The sequence below is a fragment of the Bos grunniens genome, chromosome 5 (assembly GCF_055505025.1).
Source record: "Bos grunniens cultivar Pamir isolate PY7600 chromosome 5, Bosgru_T2T1.0, whole genome shotgun sequence".
In the NCBI taxonomy this organism is placed as follows: Eukaryota; Metazoa; Chordata; class Mammalia; order Artiodactyla; family Bovidae; genus Bos; species Bos grunniens.
Window position 1 is genome coordinate 88,224,254 of NC_141169.1, and position 24,020 is coordinate 88,248,273.

The 24,020-nt window shown below is 39.6% G+C and overlaps 1 long non-coding RNA gene across 1 annotated transcript in view; it reads right to left on the reverse strand.

The window, feature by feature from the left end:
- Positions 1-1,823: 1,823 nt before the first annotated feature.
- Positions 1,824-24,020, reverse strand: part of LOC147372572 (uncharacterized) — a 225,846-nt gene continuing 203,649 nt past the window's right edge. The window contains exons 4-6 of the long non-coding RNA XR_015164882.1: positions 13,399-13,444; positions 9,542-9,619; positions 1,824-2,056 (exon numbers count right to left, since the gene is read on the reverse strand). This is a non-coding gene — a long non-coding RNA (uncharacterized LOC147372572). The remainder of the gene's footprint in view (positions 2,057-9,541; positions 9,620-13,398; positions 13,445-24,020) is intronic.

A 24,020-nucleotide genomic window follows, 5' to 3' on the forward strand; every position in this document is an offset into this window, starting at 1 on the left:
TTACTAAAGATGCCATCAAGTGTTCAATTATTAAATGGGCTTCTCTTCTGGTCTAGCCTCTCTGTGTGAATATGTATTGGACAATACAAATATACAGTTACATTATATGAAAACCACTGCTGATTTTTAAAAAGGAGTTACTTTGCTGACAAAGGTCCATATAGTCAAAGCCGTGGCTTTTCCAATAGTCATGTGTGGACGTGACTAAGAGCTATGGTTTTTCCAGAAGGCACGTATGGCTTCCTTGGTGGCTCAGTCGGTGAAGAATCTGCCTGCAATGTGGGAGACCTGGGGTTCTGTCCCTGAGCTGGGGAGATCCCCTGAAGGAAGCATGGCAACCCACTCCAATATTCTTACCTGGAGAATTCCCATGGACAGAGGAGCCTGGTGGGCTACAGTTCATGGGGTAACAAAGAGTCAGACAACTGAGTGTCAAAGCACAGCACATGTATGGATGTGAGGGTTGAACTATAAAGAAGGCTGAATGTAGAAGAATTGATGCTTTTGAACTGTAGTATTGGAGAAGACTCTTGAGAGTCCCTTGGACTGCAAGGAGATCCGACCAGTCCATCCTAAAGGAGATCAGTCCTGAATATTCACTGGAAGGACTGATGCTGAAGCTGAAGCTCCAATACTCTGGCCACCTGATGCGAAGAGCTGACTCACTGAAACAGACCCTGATGCTGGGAAAGGTTGAAGGCAGGAGGAAAAGGGATGGCAGAGGATGAGATGGTTGGATGGCATCACCGACTTTATGGACATAAGTTTGAGCAAACTCCAGGAGATAATAATGGACAGGGAAGCCTGGTGTGCTGCAGTCCATGGGGTCGCAGAGAGTCAGACACAACTAAGCAACTGAACAATACAATACAATACAGCCTATATAAGGAGTTTAATAGTTAACTCATATGAAAGTTAATGTTGAACCATAGAAAGTGTGGTGAGTCCATGAAAGCATAACTATGGATGGTGGGACTGAGGGAAGGATGGTTGGAAGGAAAATAAAAAATATGCAGTCTTCTGCATGGAAATCAATATGAACATATTTCATGCCTTTGCTTTATGTCTCTAGTCATCTTTTTTTTTTTCTCATCTCTTTTCTTAGAAGTCGTTACTTTATTATTTATTTGTCATTACACTCCTTATACTTCCTTCCTCTTCTTAGCCTATTCTAAATATCCTGAAGCTTCAGGACAGATAGAAAACTGTCAAATGCATTCCTTTTTCTCCAAAGTCTCACAGGGAAAAGCACAGTAGTCCATTGGCATCTCCGCAACCATAGTGTTTATATCATCATTAGCCACAAAATCTGGTTGAAAAGTGCAACAAAAATAAAGTGGTGGGTGTGGATAAGCCACATGGCTGGACATGCTTCAGTAGCAGGCGTCTGGCCAGCCATGTCAACAAATGTGGTCCACATGGCAGAGTTGTGTGGTAGGAGAGGGCCATGTGGTAAGGAGAGGAGAAATAGCCAATCCTCTCTCGCAGTGTATATGCTGCCCCCGAACCCGAGCCACTCTGTTAGTCAGCACCACCATGTTACACAATTCTAGGCAAAGTCATCTGGAACTCAAGCAGTGTGGCAGTGCTATTTGTCATAGGAATGGGAATTTAAACCTTTTGTTCTACATTACGCCTTCTTCCTCCTTTAATTGACCATACCTACCTGGTGATTACAGAGAAAGATGCTGCTTCTAGGTAGAACAGAATCTACATTGTGGTCTGGACCAGAGCACAGTAACTTAGGATGAAGGGGGACATTGTAATTTTGCAAATGAGACAAAAAAGTCATTTCATACCACCAAATTTTATTAGACTTCTATATGTATGTGCAGACCAGGTTAGCCATGACAGCTGAAACCCAGTGCAGGATATGAAAAGACTGACTCTATCAGCACAACAAATGAACGAGTGTAAACATTTTTAAGTGAAATGAAAAATAAAAAGTAACAATTCAAAACACAGTATCTTAGTAGTCACATCTTCATTTACTATTAGTTTAACTCTTTTAGCGGTTTGCAGAAAAGTATGGAAACATTCCCAGATAGTTCCTTTGCTGTGCAAGAAAAAACAAGAACAGATTTTATTCAAGGAAATTGATTGGCTCAAATTACAAATCAAAATCTGTAATGAACTACACTACCATGCTGATTTCAAAACAGCAAAACAAAACCCACGTATTTATCTACATAATTATCTACAAGCTCAAATTACTTTTGAAATTAATTTTATATTTTACCTTACCTAATTTCATTTTTATTTGCTGTTCTTTCCTTCACCTGCCTCTCTAGATCCATTATTATAGTTAAGCTTTTGCTTTTCTAATAATAATCTGCATACATTTTGTCTTTATAGTTATCCAAACAGTTTCTGAAATATTTTTTCATAGGGTAAACATAGAACTGTTAGATGCACCACTTTTTTTTGAAGGATAAAATGAAGATTTGGTCCATTTCCACGTTTGGCCATGCCCACAGGGGAAGTGGTAGCCGTGGGGCTCAAATCCAGGCAAGATTCCTGCCTTTCTCCTAAACCAAGCTTCTCTGCTTTCTGGTATTTTTTCCCAGCATGGATATAGGACCATATAATGTAACAGATGCAGGTCACCTTCAGCCATGGATGTTGTCTATGGAGGGTACGTTTTCATTTGCTTTGGTTCTATTTTTGTTTGTTTGTGCTTACTATTTGTATTTACTGCAAATTCTTTCTCTACCCTTCTACAAGTAAGCTGTAGCTGGCAAATTCCCTAGTGAACCAGTGGTTAAGAATTCACCTGCCCGCGCAGGGGATACGAGTTTGATCCCTGGGCTGGAGAAATCCCACATGCCGCAGAGCAACTAAACCCTTGCACCACAATTGCTGATTCCGTGTCCAAGAGCCTCTGCTCTGCAGCAAGGAGCCACCCCAGTGAGAAGCCCGGGCAACTCAACACAGAAAAGCCCCTGCTCACGGCAACTAGAGAAAGACCCAGCAGAGCCAAGAATAAATAAACAAATTAAATAAATAAGTTATATTTGGAATGTTCAGGAATGGAAACCTTTGTTAGAGAAAGACATGTGTGATGTATCAAGTTTAAAATGTAAGACATGATAGAATAATATCTTTCACTTTAATATTTTATTTTTCTGGAATATCAATAGGCCAGCAATTCTGGTAGCTAAAATACATACGTGAAAATAATGCACTTTAAAAAAAAAATCTTTATAACTGTAGAAAAGATTTCCAAAATGGGAATTTGAAAGATACCTGAAAAAAAAAGAAAGATACCTAAAAATATATTCAGAAACTACATGCTATAATTCATTTTTATTGTGCTATTTTTTAAGAATATGTGAAAAAGAAAGAAATCCTATGAAATATCCTTTGCATCTAATTGTAAAAATATTATTCTTTCCACAAAACCAGTGGATTTCATAGGTCATCAAAAGTAAAAATGGCCTAGAAACGTAAGTCTAAATTATCAAAGAAACTAGATTAAAAGATTGAAACACTCTTTCTACACTAAATATATGTGTGTGTGTGTGTGTGTGTATATATGTATATATATATACACACATATCTTTTCATTCAAGAACATTTTTGTTTATCTATTCTTTTTTTTTTCCCTAAAACTTTAAACTTTTTATTTTCTATTGGGTTATAGCCAATTAACAATGTTGTGGTAATTTCAGGTGAACAGTGAAGGGACTCATGTATTTCTTATTTAACATATTATTCAGCACAGTAAAACTATTCAAGTCTATTATATGTAAGATAATTATTAAGTGTATTCTTTATACTTAGTTTTATCTCCATTAGAGATATTTGAAATTCATACTAATATTTGTCTTAAAATCAAGCTAAAGATATGAGTGTGCTTGTCAATTTTTTTCCCTGAGTAAACTAATTAAAGCCTACATATTTTTTAAGACTTTCACTGGTGACATAAAACATTTTCTGATATAAGTTTGAGCTGGATTATGTCATGTAAGCCTTAGATAATGAATGAAAATATGTGAATTTCTCATGGTACTTTGTCACTTACAAAGTACTAATTTTTTTAAAAGCCTGTTTTTTTAATTGAAAATAAAAGTAAATATTTAATCTGTATTATTCTTGATCTTTCATGTTGAAAAGGCTTACACAGAAATATCTGAAATGTCTTCAGCATAGGCAGCAGCCAAGGAAACCAAAGACAAGAGAAATGAAAACAGAAATAGAGATCATAAAAGAGAGAAAGAAAAAATACTTTTAAAAGATAGGGAAATAAGAAAGAGATTTAATGTAAATGTGATATAGTCATAATGATTTAAGTCATACATAAGTACACAAGGCAAAAAAAATGGCCACATAAATGTGCTGGGTAAACTTTAGGGATCCAGAAAGGAGCCATTTATTGCCCTGTAACCTCAGTGGTGAGCTAAAATTATTTCCTAATAACAGATTTCCAGTCCTGCTGAATTATTGTGAAACAGAGGGCCAATAACTTCCACTGAATCTCTCCCTTGGTTGTCTATAAAAGGAACACTGTGCACTAGATCCAGGTAATCTTAGGTGCTGTTTTCCTACAACTCAAGCCTTAGAAACTTTCCTGTCGAAAACAGTCACCAAACAGTTCAGGTTTGGAGAGTTTTAATTAACTAAAAGCTGGAAAATAAGGTGAAATAGCATGCTAATAAAAACTTTTGATAATGCTTATGCTATTTTCCCTTTTACATCCTGTCATCATGAAGAAGTACATAGTCTGGCCACATATTTATCAGAACGTCTATTGCTATCTGGGCTTCCCAAGCGGCTCATCAACAAAATAAGTCCACCTGCCAAGCAGGAGATGCAGGTTCTCTGAGTCAGGAATATCCCCTGGAGGAGGAGATGCTAGAAAATGTTGTCAGCTATTACAAAGTTTTTCTCTTACAAAATTGAGATTTCCAAAGATACTTAAATCTCCTAACAATGTCATAAGTCAATTTTAAAATTTGCTTCTATCATTAATTAGAACAATAAGTAAGGGATGACAAATTTGTACTGGATTTTATATAAATTCATTCATGCATTTAATAGGTATTTCACCTAACTGGGGCTCAGTAGTAAAGATTCCACCTGCAATGCAGGAGATGCAGGAGTAAAGGGTTCAATCCCTGGGTCAGGAAGATCTCCTGGAGGAGGAAATGGTGACCCACTTCAGTATTCTTGCCTGGAAAATCCCATGGACAGAGGAACCTGACGGGCTACAGCCCTTTTGTCTCAAAGTGTTGGACACAACTGAGCATGCATGAACCGGAATAATCACCTGATTCAGACATATGAGTTTATGGAGTCCTTTTTGTTTCTTTTAGTACTTATGCAACTTCAAATTCAGTGCAATCTACCATTATGATTTTACTGGCTGGTAGTAATTTTTTTAAACATGCAATTCTTATTTGAGACTTCTTACAAATATAAACTATTTAGTTACAGATTTGTAAGAGCACATATGTTCTTAATTATTGTTATATTCAGTTGAATATTTAATATTATTTCTCTGTAAAGATTTCAACTTGCTTTAAAGCTCCATATTGGTCAGTCAGTCAGTTCAGGTGCCCGGTTGTGTCTGACTCTTTGCGACCTCATGAACCGCAGCATGCCAGGCCTCCCTGTCCATCACCAACTCCCAGAGTCCACCCATACCCATGTCCATTGAGTCGGTGATGCCATCCATCCATCTCATCTCTGTCGTCTCCTTCTCCTCCTGCCCTCAATCTTTCCCAGCATCAGGGTCTTTTCCAATGAGTCAGCTGTTTGCATCAGGTGGCCAAAGTATTGGAGTTTCAGCATCACGTCAGTTCTTCCAATGAACACCCAGGACTGATCTCCTTTAGAATGGACTGGATGGATCTCTTTGCAGTCCAGGGGATTCTCAAGAGTCTTCTCCAACACCACAGTTCAAAAGCATCAATTCTTCGGCACTCAGCTTTCTTCACAGTCCAACTCTCACATCCATACATGACCACTGGAAAAACCATAGCCTTGACTAGACGGACCTTTGTTGGCAAAGTAATGTCTCTGCTTTTTAATATACTGTCTAGGTTGGTCATAACTTTCCTTCCAAGGAGTAAGCGTCTTTTAATTTCATGGCTGCAATCACCATCTGCAGTGATTTTGGAGCCCCTAAAAATAAAGTCTGACAACATTTCCACTGTTTCCCCATGAAACAGTGAAGTGATGGGATCAGATGCCATGATCTTAGTTTTCTGCATGTTGAGTTTTAAGCCAACTTTTTCACTCTCCTCTTTCACTTTCATCAAGAGGCTCTTTAGTTCTTCTTTGCTTCCTTCCATAAGGGTGGTGTCATCTGCATATCTGAGGTGATTGATATTTCTCCCAGCAGTCTTGATTACAGCTTGTGCTTCTTCTAGCTCAGCGTTTCTCATGATGTACTCTGCATAGAAGTTAAATAAGCAGGGTGACAATATACAACCTTGACGTACTCCTTTTCCTATTTGGAACCAGTGTGTTGTTCCATGTCCAGTTCTAACTGTTGCTTCCTGACCTGCATACAGATCTCTCAGAAGGCAGGTCAGGTAGTCTGGTATGCCCATCTCTTTCAGAATTTTCCACAGTTTGTTGTGATCCACACAGTCAAAAGCTTTGGCATAGTCAATAAAGCAGAAATGGATGTTTTTCTGAAACTCTTTTGCTTTTTTGATGATCCAGAGGATGTTAGCAATTTGATCTCTGGTTCCTCTGCTTTTTCTAAAACCAGCTTGAACATCTGGAAGTTCATGGTTCACGTATTGCTGAAGCCTGGTTGGAGAATTTTAAGCATCACTTTACTAGCATGTGAGATGAGTGCAATTATGCAGTAGTTTGAGCATTCTTTGGCATTGCCTTTCTTTGGGATTGGAATGAAAACTGACCTTTTCCAGTCCTGTGGCCACTGCTGAGTTTTCCAAATTTGTTGGCATACTGAGTGCAGCACTTTCACAGCATCATGTTTTAGGATTTTAAATAGCTCAGTTGGAATTCCATTACCTCCACTAGATTTGTTGGTAGTGATACTTTCCAAAGCCCACTTGACTTCACATTCCAGGATGTCTGGCTCTAGATGAGTGATCACACCATCATGATTATCTGGGTCATGAAGATCTTTTTTGTACAGTTCTTCTGTGTATTCTTGCCACCTCTTCTTAATATCTTCTGCTTCTGTTAGACCCCCACCATTCCTGTCCTTTATTGAGCCCATCGTTGCATAAAATGTTCCCTTGGTATCTCTAATTTTCTTGAAGATCTCTGGTCTTCCCCATTCTATTATTTTCTTCTATTTCTTTGCATTGATCACTGAGGAAGGCTTTCTTATCTCTCCCTGCTATTCTTTGGAACTCTGCATTCAAATGGCTATATCTTTCCTTTTCCCCCTTTGCTTTTCATTTCCCTTATTTTCACAGCTATTTGTAAGGCCTCCTCAGACAGTCATTTTGCTTTTTTGCATTTCTTTTCTTGGGGATGGTCTTGATTCCTGTCTCCTATACAATGTCATGAACCTCTATCCATAGTTCATCAGGCACTCTGTCTATCAGATCTAGTCCCTTAAACCTATTTCTCATTTCCACAGTGCAGTCATAAGGGATTTGATGTAGGTCATACTGAATGGTCTAGTTGAATAAAGTGGTTTTCTCCACTTTATTCATAAGGGATTTGATCTAGGTCATACTGAATGGTCTAATTGAATAAAGTGGTTTTCTCCACTTTATTCAATTTCAGTCTGAATTTGGCAATAAGGAGTTCATGATCTGAGCCACAGTCAGCTCCCAGTCTTGTTTTTGCTGACTGTATAGAGCATCTTCATCTTTGGCTACAAAGAATATAATCAATCTGATTTTGGTGTTTACCATCTGGTGATATCCATGTGTAGAGCCTTCTCTTGTGTTGTTGGAAGAGGGTGTTTGCTATGACCAGTACGTTCTCTTGGCAGAACCCTATTAGCCTTTGCCCTGCTTCATTCTGTACTCCAAGGCCATATTTGCCTGTTACTCCAGGCGTTTCTTGACTTCCTACTTTTGCATCTTTGTTCCCTATAATGAAAGGACATCTTTTTTGGGTGTTAGTTCTAGAAAATCTTGTAGGTCTTCATAGAACTGTTCAACTTCAGCTTCTTCAGCATTACTGGTCAGGCGATGACTTAGATTAACGTGACATTGAATGGTTTGCCTTGGAAATGAACAGAGATCATTCTGTCGTTTTTCAGATTGCATCCAAGTACTGGATTTCGAACTCTTTTGTTGGCTATGATGGCTACTCCATTTCTTCTAAGGGATTCGTGCCCACAGTCAGTCAGTTCAGTCAATTCAGTCGCTCAGTTGTGTCCAACTCTTTGTGGCCTCATGAATTGCAGCACGCCAGTCCTTCCTGTCCATCACCAACTCCTGGAGTTTACTCAAACTCCTGTCCATCAAGTCGGTGATGCCATCCAGCCATCTCATCCTCTGTCATCCCCTTCTCCTCCTGCCCTCAGTCCCTCCCAGCATCAGGGTCTTTTCCAATGAGTCAGCTATTCGTATCAGGTGGCCAAAGTATTGGAGTTTCAGCTTCAGCATCAGTCCTTCCAATGAATACCCAGGTCTGATCTCCTTTAGAATGGACTGGTTGGATCTCCTTGCAGTCCAAGGGACTCTCAAGAGTCTTCTCCAACACCACAGTTCAAAAGCATCAATTCTTTGGCCCTCAGCTTTCTTCACAGTCCAACTCTCACATCCATACATGACCACTGGAAAAACCATAGCCTTGACTAGATGGACCTTTGTTGGCAAAGTAGTGTCTCTGCTTTTTAACATGCTATCTAGGTTGGTCATAACTTTCCTTCCAAGGAGTAAGTGTCTTTTAATTTCCTGGCTGCAATTACCATATGCAGTGATTTTGGAGCCCAAAAAAATAAAGGCTGACACTGCTTCCACTGTTTCCCCATCTACTTCTTGCCCACAGTAGTAGATATAATGGTCATCTGATTTAAATTCACCCATTCTAGTCCATCTTAGTTCTCTGATTCCTAAAATGTCAGTGTTCACTCTTATCATCTCCTATTTGATGACTTCCAATTTGCCTTGATTCATGGACCTAACATTCCAGGTTCCTATGCAATATTGCTCTTTACAGCATTGAACCTTGCTTCTATCATCAGTCCCATCCACACCTGGGTGTTTTCTTATTGCTTTGGCTCCATCCCTTCATTCCTTCTGGAGTTATTTATCCACTGATATCCAGTAGCATATTGGGCACCTACCAACCTGTGGAGTTCATCTTTCAGTGTCCTATCTTTTGCCTTTTCATACTGTTCATGGGGTTCTCAAGGCAAGAATACTAAAGTGGTTTGCCATTCCCTTCTTCAGTGGACCACATTCTGTCAGACCTCTCCACCATGACCCGCCTGTCCTGGGTGGTCCCACAGGGGATGGCTTAGTTTCACTGAGTTAGACAAAGCTGTGGTCCACGTGATCAGATTGGCTAGTTATCTGTGACTGTGGTTTCAGTCTGTCTGCCCTCTGCTGCCCTCTCTCAGTGCCTACCGTCTTACTTGGTTTTCTCTTACCTTGGATGTGGTGCATCTCTTCATGGCTGCTCCAGCAAAGTGTACCATATTGGTACACTATTCTAATATTTCAAAAACCTGAAGAAAATAAAGAAAAAAGTGAAGTTTATATTATATGCTTTGTGAATAAAAGGTAAAGAAATTAGCGTCATTTAAAACTTTACTGTTTAGATCACTGTTGATCTATCCATTAACAAATCCGAGTAAGCGTTAAAACTAAACCTTTACGTCTAGTTCTAATTCAAGGAGGTAAATTGGACACACATTGCAGCCAACTGTAATCCCTTAGAAAACATTATGACATAACATAGGAAATACATTTAATAAAATAGTGGAGAAAAACTGCCAAGGAAAGTATGTTATCTTCAGAGCTGTAGAGGAGGAAGATGCTTATCTCTGCACTGTAACTCAAGACAGACTTTAGTTTCAATACTGAAAGACCCTGTAAAGGGAGAGAGTAGTTGATGAGGCTAGAAATAGAATTATTTGAAGGTTTATTTAAACATCAGGTATCTGGCATTCGCCTTTAACTCCCCCCCCCCAAAAAAAAACAAAAACAGAAAGGATCGGAGAGTTTCCTGTAGATAAATGGCAGAAAATGTTGAGAAAAAAGACTGAGGATTCGAGTGAGAATATTGGACTCTCAGAGTAACTGTACATCTTCTGGAATTTGTAAAGTCCTTATCCTGTCAGCAAATTATTTTGTCCACTTATTCTAGCATGAAGTCTTCTAAAGGACACATCTAACCCCACTCCACTTCATGTAGTACTGTTAGTTATGAGAGACTTTATGTGAAAATTAACTGACATAAACAACAGTAGTTAGAGTGAAAGTTGCTTGGTCATGTTCAACTCTTTGCAACCGCATGGACTATACAGTCCATGGAATTCTCCAGGCTAGAACACTGTAGTGTGTAACCTTTCCCTTCTCCAGGTGATCATCCCAACCCAGGGGTAGAATCCAGGTCTCCTGCATTGCAGGCAGATTCTTTACCAGCTGAGCCACAAGGGAAGCCCAAGAATACTGGAGTGGGAAGTCTATCCCTTCTTCAGTGGATCTTCCTGAGCCAGGAACTGAACCAGTGTCTCCTACATTGCAGGCAGATTCTTTACCAACTGAGCTATCAGGGAAGTCCAATGAACAGTAGAGGAGACCTAAACCATGTATATATAGTCTTTCTTAAAACATGAGAGGGCAAAACAAGGCATATTAGAATTAGTAGTGGTAGTATGGAAGAAAAAGAATAGATAATATTGCTAGAGAGAAAGAATGAATAAAACAGAGAAGGTGAAGGATAAAATTATCAAAGAAATAACAGGAGAGACATTCCCAGATGAAATATAGTCACAAGTCTGCAGTTTGAACTTTTTTACTAAGTGTCCAATGTATTAAATTATAGAGGGCTCACAGACAGACATATCCTTCAGAAAATGGAACCTCAGTTAATTTAACTCAGAAAATTTAACCTCAGTTAAAAGAAAAAATCCTAAAATCTTTCAGAGACAATAATAAATAACTTCAAAGGAAGAAAAATGAGATAAGCATTAGACTTTTTTCACCAGGAACACTGGAGCTAGAAAACAAGGGAGCCTTTAAAATTTAAAAACAATGGAGCCTTTAAAATTCTAAAGGAAAATTATTAACAATCTAGAATTCCATAGCCAGCTAAAATATCAATGATGTATGTGGTGGGGGATGGGAGGTCAATATATCTGCATATATGCAAAGGCTCAGAAAATATAACCGCTCTCATACTTCTTAGAAATATAGCTGAAGATACACTCTGGTAAGTTAGGAACTGAAGTATAGACCCAGCCAAAAGAATATAACAGTTCTTTTTTCTTTTTTTCAGCATCTCAGAATGTGACTTTATTTGGAGAGAGTGTCTTTTTTAAAAAATTTATTTACTTTTTATTAAAGAATAATTGCTTTACATAATTTTGCTGTTTTCTGTCAAACCTCAACATGAATCAGCCATAGGTATACATATATTCCCTCCCTTTTGAAACCCCCTCTCATCTCACTCCCCATCCCATCCCTCTAAGTTGATACAGAACACCTGTTTGAGTTTCCTGAGCCATACAGCAAATTCCCGTTGGCCATCTATTTTACATACGGTAATGTAAATTTCCATGTTACTCTTTTCATACATATCACCCTCTCCTCCTCCACTCTCCCCATGTCCGTATGTCTATTCTCTATGTCCGTTTCTCCACTGTTGCCCTGTAAATAAATTCTAGTACCATTTTTCTATATTCCATATATATACATTAGAATATGGTATTTATCTTTCTCTTTTTGACTCACTTCACTCTATAATAGGTTCTAGATTCAGTTCTGAATAATATAGTAATACAGCTGACCTCAGAGATGAACCAGCTAAAGTAGAGGAGGAGAGAGGGTGAGCCTCATAAATTGTGAAGAGTACCTCTAGGATAAAAATAAGTAAGAGCATGGAGAGCCTTAAGGATTCAATGAAAGTGAATTATGTCAAAACAATAAATTAAAATTTTCATTAGATATAGTAACATTTGGCAAGAAGCTCTCAACTAATTAATTTTTTCTTACAGGAATCTTTTTTATTTTTTTATTTTTAGCTGTTTTAGTTGAAGTATAGCTAATTTACAACATTGTGTTAGTTTCAGATATACAGCAAAGTGAATGTGTATATATATATACACATATATGGGCTTCCCAGGTGGCTCAGACTGTCATGCCAGTCAGAATGGCTGCCATCAAAAAGTCTACAGATACTAAATGCTAGAGAGGGTGTGGAGAAAAGGGGATCCTCTTATTCTGTCGGTGGGAATGCAAACTGGTATAGCCACTATGGAGAACACTGTGGAGATTCCTTAAAACCTGGCAATAGAATTGCTATATAACCCAGCAATCTCACCGCTGGGCACACACTGAGGAAACCAGAATTGAAAAAGACACATGTACCCCAATGTTCACTGCAGCACTGTTTATAACAGCTAGGACATGGAAGCAACCTGAATGTCCATCGGCAGATGAATGGATAAGAAAGTGTGGTACATATACACAATGGAATATTACTCAGCTGTTAAAAAAAAGAACGCATTTGAGTCAGTTCTAATGAGGTGGATGAAACTGGAGCCTATTATACAGAGTGAAATAAGTCAGAAAGAGAAACACCAATACAGTATATTAATGAATATACATGGAATTTAGAAAAACAGTAATGATCCTATACACAAGGCAGCAAAAGAGACACAGACTTTTGGACTATGTGGGAGAAAACGAGGGTGGGATGATTTGAGAGAACAGCATTGAAACATGTATATTACCATATGTAAAACAGATGACCAGTGCAAGTTCAATGCATGAAGCAAAGCCAGTGCTCTGGGACAACCAAGAGGGGTAAGGTAAGGAGCGAGGCGGGAGCGGGGTTCAGAAGGGGGCCACATGCGCACCTGCGGCTGACTCATGCTGATGTATGGCAAGAACTACCACAGCATTGTAAAGTAATTATCCTCCAATTAAAATAAAGAAATTAAAAAAAAAAAAAAAGAATCTGCCTGCAATGTGGGAGATGTAGGTTCAAGCCCAGTCAGGAAGATTCCTCTGGGGAGGGAACTGGCAACTCACTCCAGTATTCTTCCCTGAGAATCTTATGGACAGAGGAGCCTGGTGGGCTACAGTCCATGGGGTTGCAAAGAATCAGACATGACTGAGCAACTAACACACATACATGCACATATACATATATTTTTTTTCTTTCTCAGATTGTTTTCTATTGTAGCATATTACAAGATATTGACTACATCTCAGACGAATTATTAAACAAACCAAAATTGGCCCTTAATGGGATATAAAAAAAGAAAATCCAGTTTACCTTGATGCTAGCAACATTGTCCTCTTATTGGTTTGGGGCATTGGACCTGAAGACAGATAAATGTAATCTTAGTAAACTGGCCCAGGAGTAACAATACTTATGAAGTCACAATAATATACATATAATTATTGTACATATGTATGTGTATGATATTGCTTCTCAAATTTTAGGTCAACATAGCAAAAGCCTAGAATTTTTAGCTATGATTATTGAATAAAATGTAAATGTTAACAACCTTGACTGTGTAAAAGTGTAGCTGACAAAATGTAGAATGTGCCAGGTAGGAGTTAAATTACCCTTATCTTTCATTTTGGGAAATGAGAAAATATTGTCAAGGTTATTGAAACAAGAAATAGAAGTTTTAAAGAATATATAACATAACCAATAAAATAATACAAATATATAATAATTATAATTAAAATATAACTAAAAAAAATTGAGAATAAGAGCAGAAGTCAACAGGCAGTGATTTAAATATGTGACTTTAACAGAAGGTGTTCAGCGGATGTGGCACAGAGTTGAGAAATCGAGCAATGTAAAGAAATATAAACCAGAGATATGAAGACAATCAACAGGAAATTTGTACATGAACATGGCTGATTTTGCCTCTGTTGGATGCACCTTGGGATGGCTGTGACTTAAATAGTATTGCCCAACCCTCTTCCCTGGACTATTTGCTTCAATGTTCATGTTACTTTGATAAAACTCTCCTTTTCAAAATTAAAATTTTGAATAACAAAGGTTTTGCTTAGACATTAAAAAAAAAATAGGGCAACACAATGTAATTCTGGACTGGTCCTCTGACTGGAGAAAATGATTATAGCTCCTATTTCCTGAGCACCTACTTTGTGTAAGACAAGATGTGAGGCACTTTATTTTCCTTGTTTCTAAAGTTCAAAACAAGGTAGAAATTATAATGCTCATTTCAAAGATGTGGAAATTGAGCTTCAGGGAATTTAAGTAACAAAAGTCTGAAGTAACAGTGTAGATGAAAAGTAGGGCTACACCAAGAACCTTGTCCAAAAACAAAATTTTAAAAATTAAAAAGCAAATGAGAGAAGTCATATCATCATTTCTCTAGGTATAGTTCAAATCTGCCATTCTTTGATTCCACAAGAGGAATGCAAACAAAGCCTACTCACTTTTCCATGTCAACCTGAAAATCAATTCAGACTCCCAGAAGAATGTGGGTCATTAGATAAGCTTTCATTCCCAGAGGTTGGGTGTGGGGTCTAAAAGGTTAGTGCTCTAGCACAGGTGCAGGAATTTTCCCTTGCACACTGTACCGATGAGTCTGCATTTGTATGTACTTTATTCAATTAATGCTTTCTTGAATCTACAACATTTCTGCATACAAAAATATTACAGTTATAGTAAAACAGTAAATCAAACAACAGTGAAAAAGCATCTCTCTATCAAAGCTTAGTTTATGTTTATTTTAAGAGTGTTCAAAAATCCACTCCATGCAGTTACGTTTTACAGCTCAGAAAAACAAGCTCCAGATTTACAGATATTTCATAACATTCCTATCAGCATATAAGAGCTTCTTTCACAGCTGGCACAGAGTGTCCTTTCTTGTGTCTCTTCTAAATCGGTAGGAAGCTCCTTAGATCTCCTTTTTCGAACATTTTCTCTCCTGGCAGTGGGGAATCACAAAGGGGATGCTATTGATCTGGCGCTGAAGTGAAAATTTCCACACGACGAGAGAGCTAACATAAGTACTAGTTCAGGCAGGAAACCAATGATTTTATTAATTATTGCTGATCACGTCATCATAAAAAATCCTTAGGCTAAAAGGAAACATACAGAATGTGAGTGTGAGTGTGAGTGTGTGTGTGTGTGTGTGTAAGAATGAGAGGGATAGAAAGGAAAAGGGGCTTGAGATGAGAATGAATGCCATGCTGTAGACACCCCACCAGCACTCACCAGAGGAAATCAAGTTCCCGCCAGTTTGGCTGGGGTTCAGCGCCATCTGCATAGTATTTAAAAGTGAGAGCCAAAGTCTGAGCTATTTTATTGGAGTTAGTAAAGAAGCTCTCCAATCTATATCTGAAACTCCACCGTTCCAGCTTCTGAGCATCACTAAAAAGAGCTTAGGGAGGTCAAGGAACTTAAAAACAGTAAGAGGAGCCGCTTTGCAGTCCATATAAAACTAGGACTCGATAGCCTGAGCATTTGAGACCATTTTGTCTCCCATAAATGCTGGGAAAATCCTGAAGCAATTGTTGGGAAAATGTATGAGATTAAGGATAATAATTATATTAATAGATAAAATAGAGGACTTAGAATCAGGCACTGTTTAAGGTGTTGGTGGTGGTTTAGTCACTTAGTTGTGTCTGACTCTTGTGACCCCAGGCTGTAGCCCGGCAGGCTCCTCTGTCTATGGGATTCTCCAGGCAAGCATATTAGAGTGGGTTGCCATTCCCTTCTCTGGGGGATCTTCCTGACCCAGGGATCAAACCCAGGTCTCCTGCATTGCAGACGGATTCTTTACAAACTAAGCTACCAGGAAAGCTTTAAAGGTTTAACTTTTTGTTAAACCTTAAACCTTCACTAATTTGTTCAGTCCTCACAGTAACCTCATATGGTAAGTATCATTATTATCTACAATTTGCAGATTAGGGATCTCCCAGGACTGAATCCTAAGATAAGAATTCTCTTTCTAACATTAGTTTTTAAGTTTTGCTCTTTCAAAATCTAGGACTTGTTTTTGTTCCCAAGTGACTCAGAAGTAAGCAAATGTGATTCTCAATTTCTTCCCATATCCATGAAGCAGTTAAGAAAAACACAGACTTGACTAGATTAATGAAACCTATCTTGACATATAGTTAATAGTATTGCTTTTCACATAATAAATTAAATTAATCCCTACAGCAAACTTCTAAGTGAAATGCTATTATGATACCCTTTTGCAAATGAGGAAACTAGGCATAAAGTATTAGGTACCTTACTCAAGATCACAAAGCCTTCAAGAAGCTGAGACAACCCAGTTGGCTCTTGAGTCTCTGCTGTTGTTCTGGTATCTATTGCTGGCCTCAAAAACTAGTGGCTAAAACTAACAATTTATTATTTCTCAGTTCTGCAGGACAATGGGGCTCAGTGAGTGTTCTCACTTGGCATCTCTCAAGAAGTTATAATCAGATGGCAGCTAAGGATGGAGTCAAATGAAGACTTAACTGGGCTGATCACATGAAATGTCTCTTCACTCTCAATTTGGCCCTTCAGGGGACAGCTAGAATTGCTGGGGGATGACCATCCTTCTCTCTTTCTCCACCGAGTCTTTCTATGTGGGTAGATTGGACTTGTTTACAGAATCCTGGTCTCAAGATAGTAGGACTTCTTATAGGGCAACTGGCTTCCACTTGTGTGAGAAATCCAAGAAACTCTAGAAAAAGTGAGAAAGTTTCTATTTTACTTCATCTTGAAGGTCATGCAGCATCACTTGTCAACATTCTGTTGATCAAAAACAAGTCATGGGGTCCACCCAGATTTAGGATTCAAGGGGAGGGGATAGTTGTTGTTCAACTGCTCAGTTGTGTCTGAGTCTGTGTGACCCCATGGACTGTAGCCCACCAGGCTCCTCTGTCCTTCACTATGTCTTGGAGTTCGCTCAAATTCATGCCTATTGAGTCAGTGATGCCATCCAACCATCTCATCCTCTGCCACACTCTTCTCTTTTTGCCTTCAATCTTTCCAAGTGTCAGGATCTTCTCCAGTGAGCTGGTTCTTTGCATCAGGTGGCCAAAGTATTGGAGCTTCAGCTTCAGCATCAGTCCTTCCAATGAATATTCAGGGTTGATATCCTATAGGACTGACTAGTTTGATCTCCTCGAAGTCTAAGGGAGTCTCAAGTGTCTTCTCCAGGACCACAGTTCAAAAGCATCAATTCTTCGGCACTCAGCTTTCTTTTTGGTCCAACTCTCACATCCATACATGACTATAGGATAATCTATAGCTTTGACTATATGGACCTTTGTTGGCAAAGTGATGTCTCTGCTTTTTAATACGCTAAGTTTGTCAGAGTATAAATACTGGGAAGCATGATTCACTGAGGACCCATCATTGAAGACCAGTACCGTAGCTCTTAGTGACCATTATTTGCTGCTTATGCTATAAATCACAGAGCTGAAGATTTAAGCCCAGTTTGAACAAGGCACAACAATGCTACTGAAAATAAGTACATAGGAAATCCTTTCCAAAATCACTGTTTTTTTTCTACTAGAGAAATCTTCAGAGGTGGCACTGAGTTGCCTCAAGATGATATCAGTGAGAGGAATTCCAAAAATGTCTGGAAAGATTCTAAGCCTCATTAAGTAAGATAAAAATTAGCATTTTCCTTCGCTCTTTGGAACTAAGTTTAAAGTCTCCGTAGAATGCAGGCATTCTCCTGATTGAGTGCTTGTCCTAGCTCTGCTGCTAATTAGCCTTGACTAACTTCTCGGCATGTTTCTTCTTCCTTTAAATGTGATTATTAATGTTCTCCATCATGGAATTGATGGAAGAATCAAATAAGATTATGCACAGGAGGGTACTGTGAAAATTCAAACTTAAAGCACTTCTTACTACTGGATCTTGCTATTGGTGGATTATTGGTTGATGTATATTTCCCCGATTAAGCTGTAAGCTCTGTGATATGAGGGGCTGTTTTGGACACTGTAGCATCCTCATTGCCCAAAACAGTGCTAAACCCATAGTTTAGAAGACCATATGCTTTATCATCCAAGTAGGAACACTCTCAAGAATGAAAAGTGAAAGTGTTAGTTGCTCAGTCATGTCCAACTCTGCGAACCCATAAAATGTAGCCTGCCGGGGACCTCCGTCCATGAGATTCTCCAGGCAAAAATATTGGAGTGGGTTGCCATTTCCAACTCCAAGGAACCCAGGTCTTGAGCATTGCAGGGTTCTCCCGCATTTCAGGCAGATTCTTTACCATCTGAGCTAGCAGGGAAGCCTGGTGAAAATGAAAGGAGACATTTTTGATAATTATGCTATAGATCAACAAATGTAAAAGGGACCTTTTGTAGTAGATACTGAATAAACATTTCTTGAATGTAAATATTTTTATATTACTTATTTTAATATTTTTCTTCCTTTCTCATTATGAGTCTTATCCTTCTCTCGTATCCCATCCTTCCTTCACCATCATCCAATTTTATCTTTATTTTCAAAGTCAGAAATCAAATTGTACCCCATCTCCAATGGCAAATTAACTCTTCCATTAACAGGTTGTCAATATTCTAAATGTCAGAGCACCTTCCAGGAATTCAGAGTTACATTTGATTAATTCCAAATATGATTGTTCGGTCCCTACTACATAGCAAACTTTGTCTTAGCTGGGCTAGGCAGTAGTGATCTAAACAAGCAAAGTCTGTTTTCAGAGAACTTACATTCTTGTGGGGTTAGGCAGACAGTAAACACAAAGCTATTACAATCTCAGATTGAGGGAAGTGCTAGAAAGGATACAAAATAGAAAATTTTGGTAGTGAGGCAGGTTTTAGAAAAGGCAGTCTAGAGAAAGAAGACACTGAAACTGAAATCTGAATGAATTAGAGACCCAGGCATAAGTGGCGCAGTGGTAAAGAACCTGTTTGCCAGTGCAGCAGACACAGGAGACTCAGGTTTGATCCCTGGGCTGGCAAGATCCCCTGGAGAAGGAAATGGCAACCCACTCAGTATTCTTGCCTAAGAAAGTTCCATGGACAGAGAAGCGTGGCAGGCTACAGTCCCAAGGGTCACAAAGAGTCAGACACGACTGAGTGACTAAGCACACAAGCACATCACTGGAGTACCCACTAAGAATTTCAAGGGGCTTCTCTAGTGGCTCACTGGTAAAGAATCCACCTGCCAGTGCAGAAGATGGGGGTCCAATCCCTGGGTCCGAAAGGTCCCCTGGAGAAGGAAATGGCAACCCACTCTAGTATTCGTGCCTGGAAAGTTCCATGTACAGAGGAGCCTGATGGGCTACTAGTCCATGGAATCACAAAGAGTCAAGACACATCTGAGCAACTGGGCATAGGCCCACAGGCACACATAGGCATAAGAGGGGCTGGAGAAAGTGCTTGGAGCAGAGAGAGCCGCAAAAACAAAAGCCTGTAGGTGGATAAGCTTGGCAGCAGAGGAACAAGAGATCATGTGGCCAGAGCCCAGTAAACAAGGGGGAAAGAGGTATAATGGTGGTTGGAGAGCACTGGCTTTGAAGCAGGACAGACCACATTAGAATGCTGACTCTCCTTATCCCTGTGGTATGCCTGGGTAAGTTATTCACACTTTCTGCATCTATTTTTCAGGGTTGACGTAAGGATTAAACAAGATAAAGGAGTGTGAAGTGTCCTATACATGGTAGATGCCATAAAAATGGGAGATGCTAGAGTGATAAAACTAGAAGCAAGCAGTGACAAATGACCTTGAGTTTCCCAAATGAACACTTTTTAAATAATTCATTAAGGGCTGTATTTGTAACCTACCCACGTGGTGCTAGTGGTAAAGAAAGAGCCTGCCAATGTAGGAGACACAAGAGACTAAGGTTCAATCCCTGGGTTGGGAAGATCCCCTGAAAGAGGAAATGGCAACCTGCTCCAGTATGCTTGTCTGGAGAATTCTCTGGACAGAAGAGCCAGGCAGGCTACTGTCCATGGGGTCCCAAAGAGTTGGACATGACTGAGAAACTAAGCAGCATCAAACCCAAAGACTAGACATAAAAATCAAAACCAGTATCATATTTTTCTGTTTTTACATTTCTCTGATGGTCACTGAGAATTCATGTCTGGGGTTAATCTGATTATAAATTGGGCAGAATAGACATGGCTGTAAGTCACTTGTCATTTCTGGAAACCCCTCTGGCATTTCACACCTAGTGCCCTTTACCTGTTCTCTAATCCCTGTGTCTCCCCTGGTACCCCTTACACATCACTGTTTATTCTGCAACTAATGTAACCAATACTCAGGCATTGGGTTTCTTAGCCTCTTTTTAACCCTCACCACGTCCTACTCTGCATTTGTCATAGAATAAAACAGTGCTGTTTCTAAAGAAATGCCAAGCTAGTCAGCCTATGCTGAAAGGGATGGAGCTTTCTAATTCGATTGGCCTTTTTGTGCTTGTCCTGAGCTACACCTGTTGTGCAGGTGGCATTCCAGCCGCTCATCACTGAAATGGATAGTGTATGAAGTCCTTTGTGCAGCTTTTCGGGTGCATTAATTATAGACTACCTGGATGCATCTAGAACACTTGGCAGTAGCAAGACAGTAGTGAATGTTCTGTTAAACAGTGTTTCCAATGGCATGTACTGTGGGCAGTTATGAGGCAGTCAGATAATGGCTCAGTATAATTCAGGAGTCACTGGATCACCCCAATTGAACCTCTACTCAATTTTGTTGCAAAATAAACTTTTTTCTTTTAATAATAACCCTTAAAAATTGGTAACAGGTATCAGTCTTGGAACAAAGTATGCTGCTGCTGCTACTGCTGCTGCTGCTAAGTCTCTTCAGTCATGTCCAACTATGTGCAACCCCATAGACGGCAGTGCAACAGGCTCTGCCGACAAAGTATGAGAGAGCTATATTTACTGCCATGAAAATAATTTCTAGTCAGGGCAATTCATTAGCATTACTGAAATGTTGGCTCTTGTATGGATATGCCCTAGTTCCTGTCTGAAGCCAGGAATCCTGAAGGCATTTTCTTACTTTTATTTCAAATGTGGAAAAACTCACTACTGCCAAAGATTGCGTTTGGTTTTTTGTTTGTTTGTTTTAAGATGAATCTGAGTGGTTGCTGCTGCTGCTGCTGCTAAGTCGCTTCAGTCGTGTCCGACTCTGTGGGACCCCATGGACGGCAGCCCACCAGGCTCCCCCGTCCCTGGGATTCTCCAGGCAAGAACACTGGAGTGGGTTGCCATTTCCTTCTCCAATGCATGAAAGTGAAAAGCGAAAGTGAAGTCGCTCAGTCGTGTCCTACTCTAGCGACCCCATGGACTGCAGCCCACTGGGCCCCTCCATCCATGGGGTTTTCCAGGGAAGAGTACTCGAGTGGGTTGCCATTGCCTTCTCCGGAATCTGAGTGGATTCTTCACCAAATGCATGAGAAACGGAAACAATTTGAATGACCTGTGTTGAAAATTAAAAAGCACTCATGTGGAAGAATCAGCCTGTGGATCTCTCATTTGAAAAAGAATAAAAGTAATTAAATCATCTTCTTTTAGCTAAATCATCTTCTTTTAGTTAGTCCAAAGAAAACTCACTAAGATGAAACCAGTTTGCCAGCTCATTAGGTAAAGTGCACAAAGGCAGTGAGAATTCTCTTAGCTTCTTTGAAGCTCAGGGAAGGGAACAGACCAACCAATATAGAAAAACTGATCAGGTACTTGCCCCTCACACCCTTTGTCTATCACCCTCTACCAAAAAACCAGCCTATTTCATCTTATTTTTATTTAGCTAAGAAATGTTTTTTTGAGAGTAACTTCTTGACTCATAAAGGAAGATGCAGATAATGGAAGGGGCTGAGATTTTTCTTAGTAGATGGAAAAGAATTATGCTGTTGGAACTTACCAGTTCCAGAAGAAGTAAGTTTTCTGTTATTTAATGTCATTCATCTTGTAATAGTATCAAGGAAGGATCTACCCAAAAAAGGTTTTTTATGGCTAAGTTTTAGTAGCTCCTTCAATTCCCTCAATAGACCACTGTGTGCTCAGTTGCTCAGCCGTGTCTGACTCTTTGCAGCCCCGTGAACTGTAGTCTGCCAGGCTCCTCTGTCCATGGATTTTTCAGGCAGGAATACCAGAATGGGTTGCCATTTCCTTCTGCAGTAGATCTTCCTGACCCAGGGATCAAAACTGGGTCTCCTGCTTTGACAGGCGGATTCTTTACCACTGAGCCACCAGGTAAGTCCTCTTTTGTGTTTACCATTTCCAAAGGACATATCCCAAGTCTCATGAGGAATAAAAAGCTGCCTTTCATCTTGCGTAGTAATTTCATTTAAAATTGCCAGAAAGAGACCTCTTCAAGGATCTGAGAGTAGGCTCTTGTCTAACACTTGGAAATGAATTGCCTGAGGAGACACATGTATGACAAAGCAAAAGATTTTGTTGGAAAGGGGTGCCAGGGTAGATAGCAGCACGGAATCCAAGAGAACTGGTCTACTCATGGCTTGCAATCTCGGGTTTTATGTAGGTGGGATTAGTTTCCAGTTTCTCTCTGGCCAATCATCTTGCTCATGCCCATATTGGTTCCACTCAGGAACCTTCTGGTGGTACATGCATCTCTCAGTCAAGATGGATTCCAGCACAAGGGTTTGGCAGAAGTTAGCAGGACATATTATGGGCTGGTGTCTGCTCCCTCTTTTTGGGCCCTCCTGAATTCTATTGATTGGTTTTGGTGGCAGCTTCTCAGTACCAGCTTCTCAGGTTCTTATTGGGACCTCCTGTTGTGAGACAAGTTATACAAGTGATTATTTTTGTGCCCAGGCAAGGTGAGTGGCCAGTTCTAACGAACATCATCATCATAAATTAGGAAAAAGATACTGACTTGAGGAAAATAGCACAATGGTATTTTATTTTTGCTCTGGAATCATGGACTCACAAATACAAGAAAAGCATTTTTCTTAAAGTCAAACTTCTGAAGTTTCCATAAACAAAAACCAAAAAACAGTAGTAATACTCTAATCCTTTGTTGCTGTTGTTCAGTTGCAAGTCGTGTCCAACACTGTGACCCTATGAACTGCAGCATACCAGGTTTTCCTATCCCTCATCATCTCCCAGAGTTTTCCCAAATTCACGTCCATTGAATAGATGATGCCATCCAACCATCTCATCCACTGTCACCTCTTCTCCTCCTGCCCTCAATCTTTCCCAGCATCAGGGTCTTTTCCTTTGAGTCGGCTCTTTGCATCAGGTGGCCAAAGTATTGGAGCTTCAGCCTCAGCATCAGTCCTTCCAATGAATACTCTGGGTTGATTTCCTTTAGGATTGACTGGTTTGATCTCCTAGCAGTCCAAGGGACTCTCAAGAGTCTTCTCCAGCACCACAGCTCAAAAGCATCAGTTCTTCAGCACTCTGATTTCTTTATGGTTCAACTCAAATTCTCAGCACCTAGATTATATCTCAACCCACTCTCACTCTTTACTGAGTCCCATGGACACAGGTTCCCAGAGGATATCTCTACTGATGATGTCTCTTTGACACCAGAATTTACACTGAATCCACAACATCTTCCATTTTCCCATTATGGCACCCAAAGATCTCCAGATTCTTACACTTCTACCCTCAGAATCATTTTGGAGCCATGGCTCCTTTTCTTCATGGATAATTCCATTTCATTTATTGCAATAAATATGTATTGGCTAGACCCTAATAAGTGCATAATATATAAAGCTAAATAAAAGAACAATCCTACCTTCAAGAGACACAGTGTGGTGTGAAAAGAAAGACACATACACAAGTAACAACAACCCAAGTTGGACCAAGATCAGCTCTAACGGAGACATGCAGAGTGAAATGACTGAGGAATAGAGTTTCAACAGGCAGAATGTGAGGAAAAGCATTCGAAGCAACTGTGACAACATGAGCACAAGCAAAGCAAGAGGAGTTGGTGAATATATTCAGAGAAATGAAAGTGATCTGTACACGGAGTGG